The sequence below is a fragment of the Rhinichthys klamathensis genome, unplaced genomic scaffold, assembly GCF_029890125.1.
Source record: "Rhinichthys klamathensis goyatoka isolate OS25496 unplaced genomic scaffold, OSU_Roscu_1.1 h1tg000004l_1, whole genome shotgun sequence".
NCBI classification, from domain to species: domain Eukaryota; kingdom Metazoa; phylum Chordata; class Actinopteri; order Cypriniformes; family Leuciscidae; genus Rhinichthys; species Rhinichthys klamathensis.
Window position 1 is genome coordinate 4,743,858 of NW_026606557.1, and position 15,936 is coordinate 4,759,793.

Here is a 15,936-nt window from a genome sequence, read left to right on the forward strand (position 1 = left end):
AGTTTTTGAATCAAAATATATGATAATGTAGATCTTGTAGATCTTCCCAAATATTTTTAGAATGAGAATATTCAAAGAAAAGATTTCTGGCTGATCCAAAAAAAAAAAAAAAAAAGAACAATTTTCATCAATATCCATACATTTTGATAAAGTATAGTTACTAACATAAATATTATGAAGTACTTTCAAATGTATTTCTGCATGGGCTGAGTGTTGACGTCAGGCTGATGATGATGATGATGATGATGATGATGCAGACACGCGCTCCGCAGCTTCACTTTGAGCGCTTCATTCTGCTCGTGCGCTGGAACTATGTGTGTGTGCGCGCGCGTGTGACCAGTCACACCAAACCTGAAGAGCAGACTGATATTCTCCGAAGGATTCATCTCGCATCAATCCATTCAGGATTGGATTACGTGTTTAATCCTGCACTGGGATTCAGTTTTGTTCATCTGAAGATGCCCGCTTGTGGATCGCAGATTGGGGACTTTCGCAGAATTAAACGAGCTAAAGGTAAAACACTTTTGATTTATTCCTCATCTGTGACCTTTGCGAGTAGTTTAAGTTTTGTCCTGGATAGTTAAACTACACAAAGTTGTATCTTTTAGTTTGTGTTTCAGAGAAAGAGGGAAGTTGGAGTTCAGTAAAAGCGACATTTGTAGCTCTTAGGTTATCGATATCATATGCGCATATTTTAACATAAAACTGTTATTTGGGGGAGAAAAATAAGTAACGCCTAAAGTTAAAAATCTATCGGTTTAATGTAGGTTAGCTACTCTTGCGAAAGACAACTTAAAAACAGGCTGTCTGATTGCTTAACTCATTCTTATCATACAGGAGACTGTGATAGGACAAAACAACTAAGTTATGTAACCATATAGACCCAGAGAAAACTATAGCCTAAAATAATATTTCCTGAATGATGTTTTTTTTTCTCTATTTTTTTATGCTTCGTATGCGAACACGAAGAGTAACTTTCACACGTCTATTTTGCAAGTTGGCATACACCAAATGAAAGTAATTAAATTAAATTGTAAAGTTGTTTCGAAGATAGGCTACTTTAGATTAAACCCCATTGAATTGAATCCACGGGGACACCGCGCGAGATTATTGAGACTCGCTACGACTAGACAGTTGATGACATTTCCAAAATTAAGTTAGACAGCCATTTAATCGTATTTTAATAACAATTTTGCTCATTGTAAAATTAGAATAATCGTGTTTCAGAGCAGTTTCCCCCGCCGTTTTAACGTTGGTTTTAAGCTTAATAATAGACTTCAGCAAATAATCACAAACATCGCGAAGCGCGAGCTGGAAGAGCGCGATCACTTGCAGTTTAAATGTGGTTTAAATGTTCATGTTCCTTTCTGTCAGTTGGTAAAGCAGTCTTCACACACCTGCAGTTAAATGTCTATTTTATCTCTCATCGATCTTTAATTGTAACGATTTAAAAGCATATGAAGCACCACCACTATTAAACCTAAAATGGTTCAGCTGCAGGTAATCACATCTGAGCATCTTTTCAGTACCACAACCTGCTTTTATACAACAGTTTCATTAACAAGACATTGAGTAATTTACACTTCAGACATTTTGGCCATTTTATGTATTGGTCAATCAAAACAGTTCCAAAAGAAACATCAATTTTGCATGTCACCAATCAATGCACAGACCACACAAGCCTTCGGGATTTCCCCCTTAAATATGATTTTTTTTTTGTTTTTGTTTTTTTGTAATGCTCTGAACACTGTGAAATGGACATGGACAATTCGGAACAGAACATTCAATAACCATATCATTATATGTGCCCAGCTACCACTTCAGAGGCCTCCTCAAAAACCTGCTACACCACAGAGCACCACTCACAATAATTTTTTTATTTTCCTAAATAATTTACTTTTTTATTTTGTGCTGTTTCATACAGCAACCTGGAAACTTGATGTTCATTCTTGAAGTGCAAAAACGTTTGTGTGTTACTGTTGTCTGTAGACTGAGTAGATTGTACTGTTTTGAACTTGAGCTCACCCGAACAGAACAACACATTCAATGTGCAAGACCTGCACTTTGTCCTAATTGTGACACAGTGTGGCATGGGGCTTCTTGTCCAATGTGCGACCCCCTTTAAAGGAACAGTTCACACAAACATACAAAGTTCTGTCATGAAACTCTTTATGGCGCAGACTGATAGGTCCTTAACTCAATACACTGTAATCACATCATTGTCTATAGGGTACAGCTGATTGGTTCCTGCTGTTTCAGTAGCCAATAAGCTCGCTGCTCAGCCTTCAAATACTTGGTCAGCATTTGCTAGCAGTTTCGGCATGCTTTCAGAAACCCTCCACCTTCCCCAGCTCCACCTGTATAGATCTGCTATACCTGTGTATATATATATATATATATATATATATATATATATATATATTGCTCACAGCTGCGTTTTGTGCGTGTATTATCATTAGCAAGTCCCATATTTGCTCTGCAGCAGCAGCAGATCTATTCCGCCAAGACCAAACATATTAATATTGTCATATCCATTGCCATGCTAAATACTCTTAGATTGTCATGACAGAAATGGAATTGTGCCATAATTTACTAACTCTAATTCCATTCCAAACCTGTTAGACTTTGTTGCATGTAAAGCAAAAAAGATGACTGAGGCCTGTGAAAACTTCACGTGGAACACAAAAGATGATATTTAGAAGAATGTCTCAACTGTTTTTGTCCATATAAGTCAATTGGGTCCAAAACTACAATCAACTTAAGTAATTTCACCTTAAATTACATTAAACTGCTTAACTTATTTGAAGATTTAAAGCAATGTAAAAACATATGGGGCCCTATCTTGCACTCGGCGCAAATGACTTTGTACACTGACGCATGTATCATTCCTATTTTGCACCCGCGCAAAGCGGACTTTTCCCTCCACAGACGCACGTCGGTTAACTAAGAAATACACTTGCGCTCCCCGGGGCGGTCCAGCGCAAAGAGGAGGCGTGTTCCGGCGCAAACTTTCCCTCATGCTATTTTGCTGTTCTATAAAACAATTGCGCCACTGACCAGAAAAAAACCTAGTCTAAAGTCAGTGGCGCGTTGCGCGTTGTTCATAATGCTATTTTAAGCGCGCATGCTTGGCCATAATCAATGTAGCGTGTGCACAACGCGCATACACTTTGATTCTCTCATCTAAGCAGCAGTTTTCATTTTTGCAAATCATACATTATTACGATAGATAGATAGATAGATAGATAGATAGATAGATAGATAGATAGATAGATAGATAGATAGATAGATAGATAGATAGATAGATAGATAGATAGATAGATAGATGATAGATAGATAGATAGATAGACAATTTATTATAAAAGCATACATGTAGCTTACACATTTACCCAAATTATCATACGCCTGTTTAACAGAAGTTAATTTGGGTGGGTTTCTCCATCCCCAATGTCACTTCTCTGTGTTTTACGGCCCTGACGAGAACGTTGCTCTCCTCGGCTGTGAACCGCTCCTGGCGCGCGCCTGGCAAATCCGCCGTTATAATAGGAATCCGCTTTAGAACAAGCGCGCCTGCTCTTAAAGGGAATGTGAGATGACGCTCTGATTGGTTTATTTCACGTTACGCCCAAACCACACCTATGAATAATGAAGCTACTTCAGACAACCCCTTTTAGATTTGCGCCTGGCGCAAGAGGCATTTATCCCGCCGGGAAAATAGCAACAGCGCCGAGATCCGCCCACAAAGTTACTTGCGCTTTGCGCTTTGACACTTGCGTTTCAGATCGTTAAAATAGGGCCCATGTTGTCATAACTTAATGATAATATAATTTGAAAAAAATGATGAAATGATGAAAGTTGATAATGACAACCTATTTTCCACATTGCTTTAACTCATCAAAATAAGTTCAGGAATTTTAAACTTTAAGTTATACATGATGCAACACACTTTTTAAGTCAGTTTAATGTTATTTAAGTTGAAATTACTTTAACATTCAAGTTGATTGTACTTAAACATTTAAGGCAGTGTATGGACTGAAAAAAAAAACCCACTTATGACTCTTTCTGGAGCTGAATGCACATGAAGAAAAGATGGCACCGTCCCGGTCGCGTTCTTCCTGGGAATGCTAATGGATAGCTCTCTCCATGTATTATAGACTTCCTTGTTTAAAACCAGCCTAATTGAGCGGATAACCAGTCAAGCTGGCAACACTGGTTGCTTCCACGTCATGTGTCTGGACTCAACATCTGCTTTGTCGCTGTTGGAGGGAAGTGTGAGAAAAAAAGAAATCAGAATTATCTAAGAGAAGTTTACACATGTTACACATGCAATGCAAACATAAACCCATCCAGATTGTTTTAATGCTTGAGGAAACCTGAAGTGGCCGTGACCCATTAATGCACTTAGACATTTATAGGTTTTTCTACCGGCTACAGCATCACACAGAAGCTGTTACAAGCCAAGATAGCATTTCATATCAAGCAATTAAGTACTAGAGAAAAGGTCTTTCGGATCATAGGGTATAATCCCCAAGGCATGCTATACTTGAAAAATTTGCAGCAATTTCCATTTTATTTAAATTCACATGCTGGGATAGTGACAGTATGTGACAACGGTTTTGTGTTGTTTCACTCTCACATTCTCTTCTCATTGAAAACCAGACCTAATTTCGTATGGATTTTGCTTATTATATAGACCTTCAGGACAAGTTAGATCTTGCATATGCATCACTTGTTGCTGCTGAACATGAAGGCTGAGTCTCCTACATGGTCTAATGATGAAAACGTGTGTAACTGGGGACCTTTCGGTTGTTCTTTAAATGGAAACCTCAAGAGACTACAGACATAAATTTCTTCACATGCCCTGATGGCGCCATCCTTTTTCATGGGCGTAGGAGTCATTTTTAATTTCTTGTCTTTGCCTAATTTAGTGAACAAATGCTTTTTATTTAATGACCTCCAAAAAAGTTCCAAAAGCCAAAAGTAAACCAGACTAACACATGATAGCGATGGCATCAGCGCAACCAAGTTCTACATGAGACGGAGACAAAACACAGTTGTCGTGCACATGATTGGTTGGAGCTGCACTGTTCATTTTGGTTGTGATCTTCGTCCTTACCATCGAACCATATGACGAAGTACGACTGAATGATTTATGCTTGTAGGTAGATTTGCATCATGTTATGGCATTAATGTACTAAGCCCCATTAATGTACAATGCCACTCATGTGTCTGGCTGAAATAAATAACTTATGTATTCCAGTAATGTAGAAAGTGTAAGCTTGTCCAATCAATGAAATGCATATTCATGCCTGTGCTTTATTCAGCCTTTTTTTCTCTCTCAGACTTTTAAGTAGGGACTAAGGAGTTAGTGCTTGGACATATTCTATAAGATTCTGGCCATGATTTGGCCATCTGAGTAGCCTGGGAAAACCCAGACAACTTCCGGCAAATTTAGATTTGCTCTGAAAGTTAGTCTGGCAAAGAGCTCATTCAAGCCCATTTCCAATCTGTCGAAATCACGGCACCAATCAGAAACGTTGGGGCGGGCTTTACACGATGACGACAGCGCTGGGATTTTGAAGCAGATTTTGTAGCCTACATTACAAAGATGGATGCCGCCGTCGAACATCACTCGTTCGAATCAGCTATCGCGTCTGTTTTAAGCGATTTGAACGTTTCCTTTTTGTTAAAAACCGAGCAAAGAACAACACTCGGAGATGTTTCTCCGCCGCTCTGCATACGTCATCTCCTTCATCGCTCTGATTGGTTTTAGGTCTATCCGCGACGTCCGTTGGTGACGCCCCTCTGGAAATGATTTGTCTATGACGCTTTGCCAGACCATAACTCAGTTACAACTGAGAATGGTCTGGTTTTAACCAGGCTACCATCTGAGACCAATTTTGTGAATCCTGAAGGAAGATCCTGAGGCCAAAAATCTGAAGTCATTGATTGTGAGTTTGACAACAACAACAAACCACCACTTGCTTCACACACATTCGTCTTCGTTTTTTCCCAGTTTCGTTTTTTCCAAAAGAAGACATGATTAAAATTAACTCTAGAAATAGTTTTTGCTTGCTAGCCACCATTTCAATCCCGTATGTAAATGCAGCACGCATCACTGAACATGTCACGGATTGATGATGTAAAACTCCATACGAGTCTTCTTGTGTGCATCTGTTTTTAATGCGTCTTGACTGCCGTACAGTCTGACATTAATGACAACACAGTGTGACATGGCTTACAGCGGGGATCGTACAGTCTGACAAGCAACAGTCGTAAATGACTATTATAAATCATAAAGTATGCACTCGGCTTTAGGCTGATATATCAGTATGTGAGGTGGGAAGCATCACATTAAGCCTGTGATCTTTCTTGTTGTTTTTCACCTTTCTGAAGGCAGTTTTCTCATTGCTACCAGTCTATGAATAATATCTAGGGTATTTTTAGTTCTCCCATTTAAGGCAGCAAAGAGGATATTTTAAAAAGATCTTTCCATGTCTGAATCACAGGACCAAATCAGGTAGCATAGCAAAGGGGAAGATAGAGGGGAAGATTGTATCCTTTGTGCCATATATTCTGTCCAGACACTGTTTATTTTCCAGCCCGATCTCACGGCAATTCGTACGAATTTTACGAGGTGGCTAATTCGTACTAATTCATACGACCTCACTCGTACAAATGCGTACGATTTTTGCTAATTCGTACATATTTTACGAGTTACCAAATTCGTATGAATTCGTACGAATGACCTACCCCTGACCCCGCCCCTAAACCTACCCATCACGTGGGTTTAGACAAATCGTACGAATTCGTACGAGTGAGGTCGTATGAATTAGTATGAATTAGCCACCTTTTAATCACTCGTACGAATTCGTACGAATTGGTCGTGAGATAGCGTTGGATTTTCCTATTACAGTATGTCAAATACACAAAGAAAAATGTCATAGTGGTGTTCACTTCAGATTGCACTCAATTCTGATTTGGAATGACTGTACTGTACATAATATTGTACTCAGTATCTGCTTTACAGTTGCCATAATACTGACTATCATCGTGAGATCTTGTAATGCTAAAGTGTCTGAAATCATTTACTTCTTTACTGATCTGAACTTTTAGACTGAAACTCATTCTAGACTCCAATTTTAATCAGATTTCAATTTTTTTCAACTATGTTTTTTTTTTCTGCGTAAACTAAATGGAATAAGTATAAGTAATATGCAAAAAGAAAAAAAATCATATAAATAGTTCCTGTTTGTCTGAACAGAGTCTAAAAACAGAACATGTCTCAGTACTTAATTTAGTCTCAGATTTTCAACCCAGGTTAGTTGGAAAAACAATCAGATTTAATCTTGCCAGACTGAAAAAGGGCTTGTCATTTTTGCATGTGGTATGTTTGTGGCATTGAGACAAACGTTACTAGCTAGGGTGGACCTCACAGTTTCATCATTCAATTGAAATTGGGTGTAACATGGTGTTGCGAGAGGTTGTTAGCACCAGTTGTCCTATGGGCTCTACAGCGTAGGGGTTCACAAGTTCACCTAGAGTTTCATTACAAGTTCAGTGACCACACGTGCTGCAGCACACATACCCTGTGATAATTACAGCAGCGTGTATCCCAGTGTTCATGTGTGCTCTATGTGTACTTACAGGTGTTCAACAAGTACAAACAGTGCCTGAGAGCTGTAGGAAACAATAACCCTTCACTTACTGAATTAGCATTGACTTCTCTCTTTTTAACCAGCTCAAATTTTATTGCCAATCATTCCTGCTTTCCTTCTTGTGGTGTGCTAAACGGATCAGCTCTGAGTTTATTAAATCTGTCCAAGTACATGAAACACTGCGCACGAAGCTGGATGCTGGTCAGGGCTCATTTAATAAAACGTTCTCAAACACACATGCTCTTTATCTCCCTGTGAAATCACATTACCGCTGTCATTTGTCCCGTGGAGGGACAGACACACATGACGTTAACACAATCTGCCTCTGTCATCTGTAGCTTAATCAGTCTTAACCAGGCGTGACGCGACAAGTGTTCAGCAACAAGTGATTCATCCATCCAAACTGAAAGCGAGGATGCATTAATGACACTATCAGAGCTGAACAGGACTTGTCTGATGTTTAATGTACAGTTATGTGGAGTTGGATTTTAGATGTAATAATAATAAAAAATAATGATACACACTTGTATGTTGTTTTATATTCCGCCTATATTGACTTGGCGAATTAAGGATTTTTCCAAACTGGACCATCTGACCAATCAGAGCAGAGTAGACCAATCACAACCGACTAAGCCATCTGACCAATCAGAGAAGAGTAGACCAATCACAACTGACTGGGTCATCTGACCAATCAGAGAAGAGTAGACCAATCACAACTGACTGGGTCATCTGACCAATCAGAGCAGAGTAGACCAATCACAACAGACTGGGTCATCTGAACAATCAGAGAAGAGTAGACCAATCACAACTGACTGGGTCATCTGACCAATCAGAGAGGAGTAGACCAATCACAACTGACTGGGTCATCTGACCAATCAGAGAAGAGTAGACCAATCACAACAGACTGGGTCATCTGACCAATCAGAGCAGAGTAGACCAATCACAACAGACTGGGTCATCTGAACAATCAGAGAAGAGTAGACCAATCACAACTGACTGGGTCATCTGACCAATCAGAGAGGAGTAGACCAATCACAACTGACTGGGTCATCTGACCAATCAGAGAAGAGTAGACCAATCACAACTGACTGGGTCATCTAACCAATCAGAGAAGAGTAGACCAATCACAACTGACTGGGTCATCTGACCAATCAGAGAAGAGTAGACCAATCACAACAGACTGGGCCATCTGACCAATCAGAGCATAGTAGTCAAATCACAATATACTGGACCATCTGACCAATCAGAGCAGAGTAGACCAATCACAACTGACTGGGTCATCTGACCAATCAGAGAGGAGTAGACCAATCACAACTGACTGGGTCATCTGACCAATCAGAGCAGAGTAGACCAATCACAAAAGACTGAGTCATCTGACCAATAATAGCAGAGTAGACCAATCACAACAGACTGGGTCATCTGACCAATCAGAGCAGAGGAAGCTCTCAGAAAGGAGGGATTTTGAGACTGAATCCTTTATCAAACTGATTCAGTCACTGTGAGAAATGAGGTGATGCTGTATATGTATATTTTTAGAAAATGAAAGTGTTTTTTGACCTTGGATGCATGGAGACCTCCAAAACAAAATCAGGAACATTTAAAATAGCATAATAGCGACACTTTAAGGAAAACAGCTGAAAGCCCATTACAACAAAAATGTATTTTTAATAAAAATGATCCAAATTTATACTGTAAAGATCATGGAAAAGTTAACGCACGATTTAGTTCATCAGAGCTCTTCACAGACTCAGGAACTGTTTGCTCACAAGGTTAGAGTCTGATTTCTGACCTGGGTCACATCCTGATCTCTCACAATAATTTCCTATAAATAATGTAAAAAATCCCCAAGAAGTAAAAAAAGACAATTTGTTTAAAGAAAAAATTGATAGCTACGTAGCACCAGTGGCTGATCCTGACAGTATAGAGGCTCACATATCATTCATCATCATTTGCATCAGTTTCAATAGATTATCCTGCTTTCTTGCACGCTGCAGCCTCCCGTCTCCGTGAAAATTGATTGTGTTTTGATTGCATCCATAACCATGTCATAGTAATCATCCGCTCCCGAAATTCATGTTATCAGTGTCTGGAAGCGACAGTGGCGGCCCGCTATGCGTTTCAGTGAAATCACTAAACAATGTGCAAACTAATTTGGTCCCTGCCCTTGATCCACTGACATACTGATGCAATTTTGACTTATTAAAATCAAAGATATATGAGGGTGGACTAAAACTCATTACTCAAAATCGAATTAATGCTGTACTGTAAGTCATCAAAATACATAAAAAAAAAACACATTAAAAATAAGATATTACCTTAGTTCCTCACCAAGAGATACTTAATTGTTTCTATTAAAAATCTAAACCAGTTTAAGCATTCCCACAAATGGGCATGATGGGACAAATCCTCTGGATATTCTCCATTTACAGGAAGCTCAAAGAGAGAAATACCGTCCTATAGCATCACATATTGTAGGCTCTACAGGAGTACACTGACAGCAGTTACTCTCTCATCTGTCCTCAGGACACATCACATCTGTCATCATTGCTGCAAACTTTTCCCAACATGTTTCATTTCTAAAGAGATCGTTGTTGCATCAATAAACACATGCCTCATGTTACAACCAAGGGGAGCCTCCGATGTAGCTAAAAAAACGAGTGAAACTTTCCAGTCATTATTAAAAAACAAACACTGACGGTGTATCAGATTTGCAAGCAATTTCACATTCGCAGTCATGATGTGTTGCATATCAGTGTGTGACAGTGATTCGGCTGCAGGTAATCACAACCATGGTGACATCCAGAACAACATCACCATTGCAAGTGTGATATTACTCTTATACAGAGGTTTTGTCAACTCTGGCGTTTTGCGAGTTTTGTCAAACCAAGTCAAGTCCCCTTCATTTATATAGCGCTTTTAACAATATGGACTGTTTCAAAGCAGCTTTACAGTGATAATAGGAAATTAAAGTAACAGAGATTGTTTTGGCTTTACGGCAGCTCTAGTAAAGTTATTGTCCAGCTAAAGCTAGTTTTGATAAATTCACTTCCGTTGAACAGCTTTTCAACAATATATAAAAAAATCTAGACAGCAACATAGTGTCGGCCCAGATCCGGGCCACATTCAACGCGCACCAAATTTGGGCCCGGTCTGGGCCGACAATATGTTGCTGTCTGGGTGACAATTCTAAAATGACAATAAATTCAGTTCCTTAATTTAGAGCCACTAATCCCACTCCCACTTTTAAACGTAACCATAACCATTTCTTAAAATATATCCAAAATAAAGAAACAAAAATGCAACAGACACGTGTAATCAACTCAGAAAAAGCTGTAAACGTAGACCAAACGACAATGTGTTTCATTCAAAGTGCTCTATGGTGGTATACAATAGTTTTGTATGAGGTACAGAGTGAAATGTAAGATGATAATCGCTGAAAATCTTATCCGGATCCACTCCGTGAAGGCATACATCACCCAAAACATGGCACGTCTCAGTCAGGGACAAAGAAATCGAGAGCCAGCGATCATTGATATCTCTAAAGTGAAACCTTTCTGTAGTCACACAGAATGAAATGTTATCGTTTCAAATGGAGTGAATGAGGCAACTTTATCAAACACATTGATCATAAATACAAAAGAATCAACCCATTAATTCCGCGAATGAAATATTCATCGAATAAAAAAGAATTTTAAGCATTCTTTAAGCATCTGTAAAGTTGTTCGTAAATGATTTACATTTAAGATGCTGTCAGTACGGCAATATTGTACATTTGAATGCCTATGCACAATAATACAGTGCATGATGTTTTTTATTTGAAAAATATATATATTATTTGTGTATGTATGAAAGGTCTGTGACTGTCGTATGATGTATGAAAGTCTAGCTAAGGCTCTGTTAAAGGGCAAGTGTTGTTTTATTAGGATCATATCTTGCCTTGAGGGAGTGACTGGACCGTTTACAGCTATAAGGATTTTGTGAGACACTGTAACATGTATGCTTTTATTTTTTAGGTCACACTTTATATTAGGTGTGCCTATTGTGTTGATGCAGCCTGTTCTCACATAAATGCGTCTCTATAGCACGCATTGTGTATTATCATGCAATTTATACGCGAAAATGAGTTTTTACGTGCATATGATACGCAGTTTTCACGTGCATTTGATACGCAGTTCATTTGCGTGTAATACACACGCACCCCACACCACTAATTCTACCCAAACGTATAATACACACGCACCCCACACCACTACTAAACCTACCCTAACCAACCCATGCGTATCCTATGCACGTAAAAACTCATTTTCGCGTATAAATTACACGATAAACACACTGCGTGCTATAGAGACGCATTAGTGTGATCGGGTTGGTTGATGTTGTGTTGTAAAACACTAGTGCTGCTATTGAGATGGGATATAATGTTCGAGAGGTTTGTGGTATTTGGTTTAACGGTGGGTTAAGGGGTAAAGGAAGAGTGTAATTAAATAATTATAGCTGTGTAATTATCGATGTAACTACATAAATGAATTACAGCTAATTACTTGTATTATTTTTAAATATAAGGACAATGTAAAATCACATAGGTACAATTGTACCGTATTTACAGTGCATTGTATCCTATGAAGGATTTAAATGTTACACTCTAAAAAATGCTGGGTTGTTTTAACCCAATTTTGGGTCAAATATGGACAGACTCAAACATTGGGTTAAAAATGTAATTAAAAAAATGTAACTCAATGACTGGGTTTGTCCATAATATTTGACCCAAAATTGGGTTAAAACAACCCAGCATTTTTTAGAGTGTAGTACATAGTCAAGACTCTTAATAAAAACTGGGACCATTCTTTCTATGGAGCACACGATGTTTTGATGAACCATCACGTACCTCTTTCGATGCAACAACAGTTCATAGTAACCACAGACTGTCAAGCTCCAAAAAACGCCATTATAGTATCACAAAAGTATTCCACATGACCCGTATGATGGGATGAGATTTAAGTCGTTGTTTAATTTTGGGTAAACTATTACTTTAAACATGACTTCATCCTGCCATTTTATTTAATTGAAATAAAAACATTGAAAATGATGGAGCCGTGGTCTTGTTGGGAGTGCATGTACGGCACTTTTCCGAAATGCCAAAATACTTGATAAATTGGAAGCCATTGTTTTTTTTTGTTTTTTTAAATAATTGAACCCATTATTCACGAACAGCTTGATGAATAACAGTCATCCTGTCTTTGGCTCAAATTAATTACCTGTGCATTTAATTGTGTGCGAACCTGTCAATGCACCGGAGCTCTTGCACAGACTGAAGTGTTTCTGTCATCGCGCGTGGCATTTATTCAGTTAAATTGGACTTCCATGAGTGGCACTCAGCGAGAGGCTGACAAACATCACGGTGACTTGCGTCATCAGAGTGGACTCCTGATGTCCGTGTGTTTAGCGTGTTCAGTGTTATTGTGTAAACGAACAGAAAGAGCTGACCTTGATCTATGCCCTACGTGCTGACGGCTGAACCCTGATCTACTGGACTCAAACACTCTCTCTATGTACAGAGGCTTCCTCTGCCCTCTGCTATACTGGTTTCTTGTTTAGAGTTTCATAGAGTTGCACACTGACACCAAACGTGCTTGAAATGCGACGAGAAGCACAAGACACCTCCATTCATTCTCATTTTCAAATCAAGTGCTGTAAGTTGTCATATGGAGATCTACATGATGCTTTGCATTTGATTAGCATTTGCTTTTGCTTTTTTCCTCTCTTTCGCTATTTTTAACCTTCACCATGATTTGGTGATTACATTAGCAAGCCAGCTGCCTATATCAGCTCGATAGCAGTGTGCTTTAACAAACATGTTTACGTCTCACACTGAGAACTAAGATGTTGATTGTTTACACAGCAACAGCAATACGAGTAAAGACGTACATATAGAGCAGGTTATGCGATGCAAACATACAAATGTAGGTTACAAATCATGCACCATGTTAGTGTTTTGAGGTCATAAACTATTTTAGAAGGATATTTTAATAAAAATACAGCTTTAGTTTTGTAGATATATATATATATATATATATATATATATATATATGTATATATATATTGTAATCTGAATGTGAATTTGGGAATCTTTGTGTCTCATATACTTTGTTGGTGATTGTCTTTTTAATATTATAATATGTTTCTTGAGGTTCACTTAATAAACATTTTTTAAACAATTATTTCCAACCTTCATTCTGACCCTTTCTGTCTGGTCAGTTTTTAAGGGGCGGCTCCTTTAAGTCTCGTCAGTAAACGGCCACTGTTACGTCATTGCATAGGAAACAGTATCAACGCCCTCTCACTATTTCACATGAGTAAATGTTTTGAAAACATTATACAATTTACAGACGAAGCATTATGAAATCATTTACTTACATTTTATGATCCGGGACGTCATTAAAGCAGCACTAAGTAGGAATTCCGTTTTTGTCAAACAGCGACCCCTAGAGTCGCTCTGGAGTACTTGTACTGTCGTGAATAGCACTCACGCAGAGATGGCTCGCACTCACGGCCGGATCCCCTCCCCCTGTACACCGGTACCTGTTCAGTAGGATGGACGCTGTAACGAGTGGAAATAAGATATGGCCCCTTTAAGAGCTGCGCGCACCCTGTTTAACTGTCGGCAGTCTGTATTGTATGTGCGCCTCGAACACCACATGTATACGGCGCCGGGTTATTTCTGTTTGATGCTCATTTTATCAGAATTTTATCAGATCTGTTTTTTGGCGTAAAGCAATTCGTTACCTCGCGAGACCTGATATCACACGATACTTCCTAACACTGAGTTCCTAACGGCGGTTCGCCGGCCCAAAGTTGCAAGGGTGGTTTTGCGGCTCACAGGCACCAGGGGGGTGCGAGACGACCACCATTCAACACGAAATCAGTAATATAAACATTACAATGACTCCAAAGCTGTTCGGTTAAGGTAAAAAAGTTACTTAGTTCTCCTTTAAAATGACGCAAACAAGCTGTTTAAACTGGACGCGTCAAAGCAAACGTTCTTTCACTCTTCCGTTTGTCCTGTTGTTGGCAGACTCAAGTGCGTGGAGTATGTCAGCAACTGAATGCACATCTGTATACTATATCCACTGATTATAATAGGTTCTATTTGCTTTTGACGCGACGCTCACATCCAGTTTAGTCACGTGTCAGCCGTGGGCGAAGCCTATGGTGTGATGATGTATAACTATTCATTGATATGTTGCTCTGGAGGCGGTCATATCCAAATGTATTTGGCTGTGCAACATCACAGATCCCATAATATCAAAACGAGCCGTTTTTGGATCATGATGAAATAAATGCTTTGTTTATAATGGGGAGGACATTTAAGCTATGAAACTTTCAGGATGTTTTAATGGTACAATATGGATGTCAAAAGATCAAGGCAAATATTATTTCTCATGTCATGATCCCTTTAAGAGGCATCAAATGTCAAATAAAGGTCAGCAGAAAAATATCGTAAGCATTTATAAAATAGTCAAATAAAAGTATAAAATAGTACATAATTCTAAATTATTATTATAAATATATTGATATAATCAATCCTTAGTATGTCCCCTCCACTTTAAAGTTGTTTGCACACGTCTGCACAGATCAAACAAATCCAGGGCATCTGCATTTAACAGCATAGGGAGAATGAGACAGGTTGGTACAGTTATTATTCTTTGTTGAAAAACTCTGGTGGAATAAACATTAAGATAATCCTACTAGGTGCAAATTGATTGAACTCACCTCTGAATGAAAAATGAAATCCTGTCAATTCAAGCTTTCATTCAGGAGCGAAATAGGTTACGTTTTTATAATCAATCATTAGGCCACACAAAATGTTTGCATGAGTTTATTGCATGAGGGTATTAAAGCTGCAGGTTTTGTGAACTAAAATGAATAAATATCACACATGAATGAGGGATATGTAATCTGATGGCTTGGATGGTGGCTTGGGGGGAAAGCATGTTTTGTGTGTGTGCGCAATATTTATCAAAACTTGTTGTCTGAGACATTTTTTATTATATTGATGTACCAAATAGAAATAATTATTATTAGTATATATTAGTTTCTCATTTTTATGTACAGTATGTCAGGAGTCTTCGAATAGCAGACCTCAGTCCGGTTCCGGACTCTGGCTTGGCTCCAGCCGGACCGCGAGATATAATGACAACTGTAGCACCATTTCACCTTTTCTACAGTTTAAAGTGAGCAGCGCGTCAAAACAACAGAGCGGTTCACACCACATGTGCTC

General features: G+C 38.7%; 1 protein-coding gene across 2 annotated transcripts in view; it reads left to right on the forward strand.

Annotated features, from left to right (window-relative positions):
• Positions 1-340: 340 nt before the first annotated feature.
• Positions 341-15,936, forward strand: part of gcgra (glucagon receptor a) — an 82,625-nt gene continuing 67,029 nt past the window's right edge. For both annotated transcript variants that reach the window (XM_056252355.1, XM_056252363.1), the window contains exon 1: positions 341-513. The gene's annotated coding sequence lies outside the window, so the exon portion shown is untranslated. The remainder of the gene's footprint in view (positions 514-15,936) is intronic.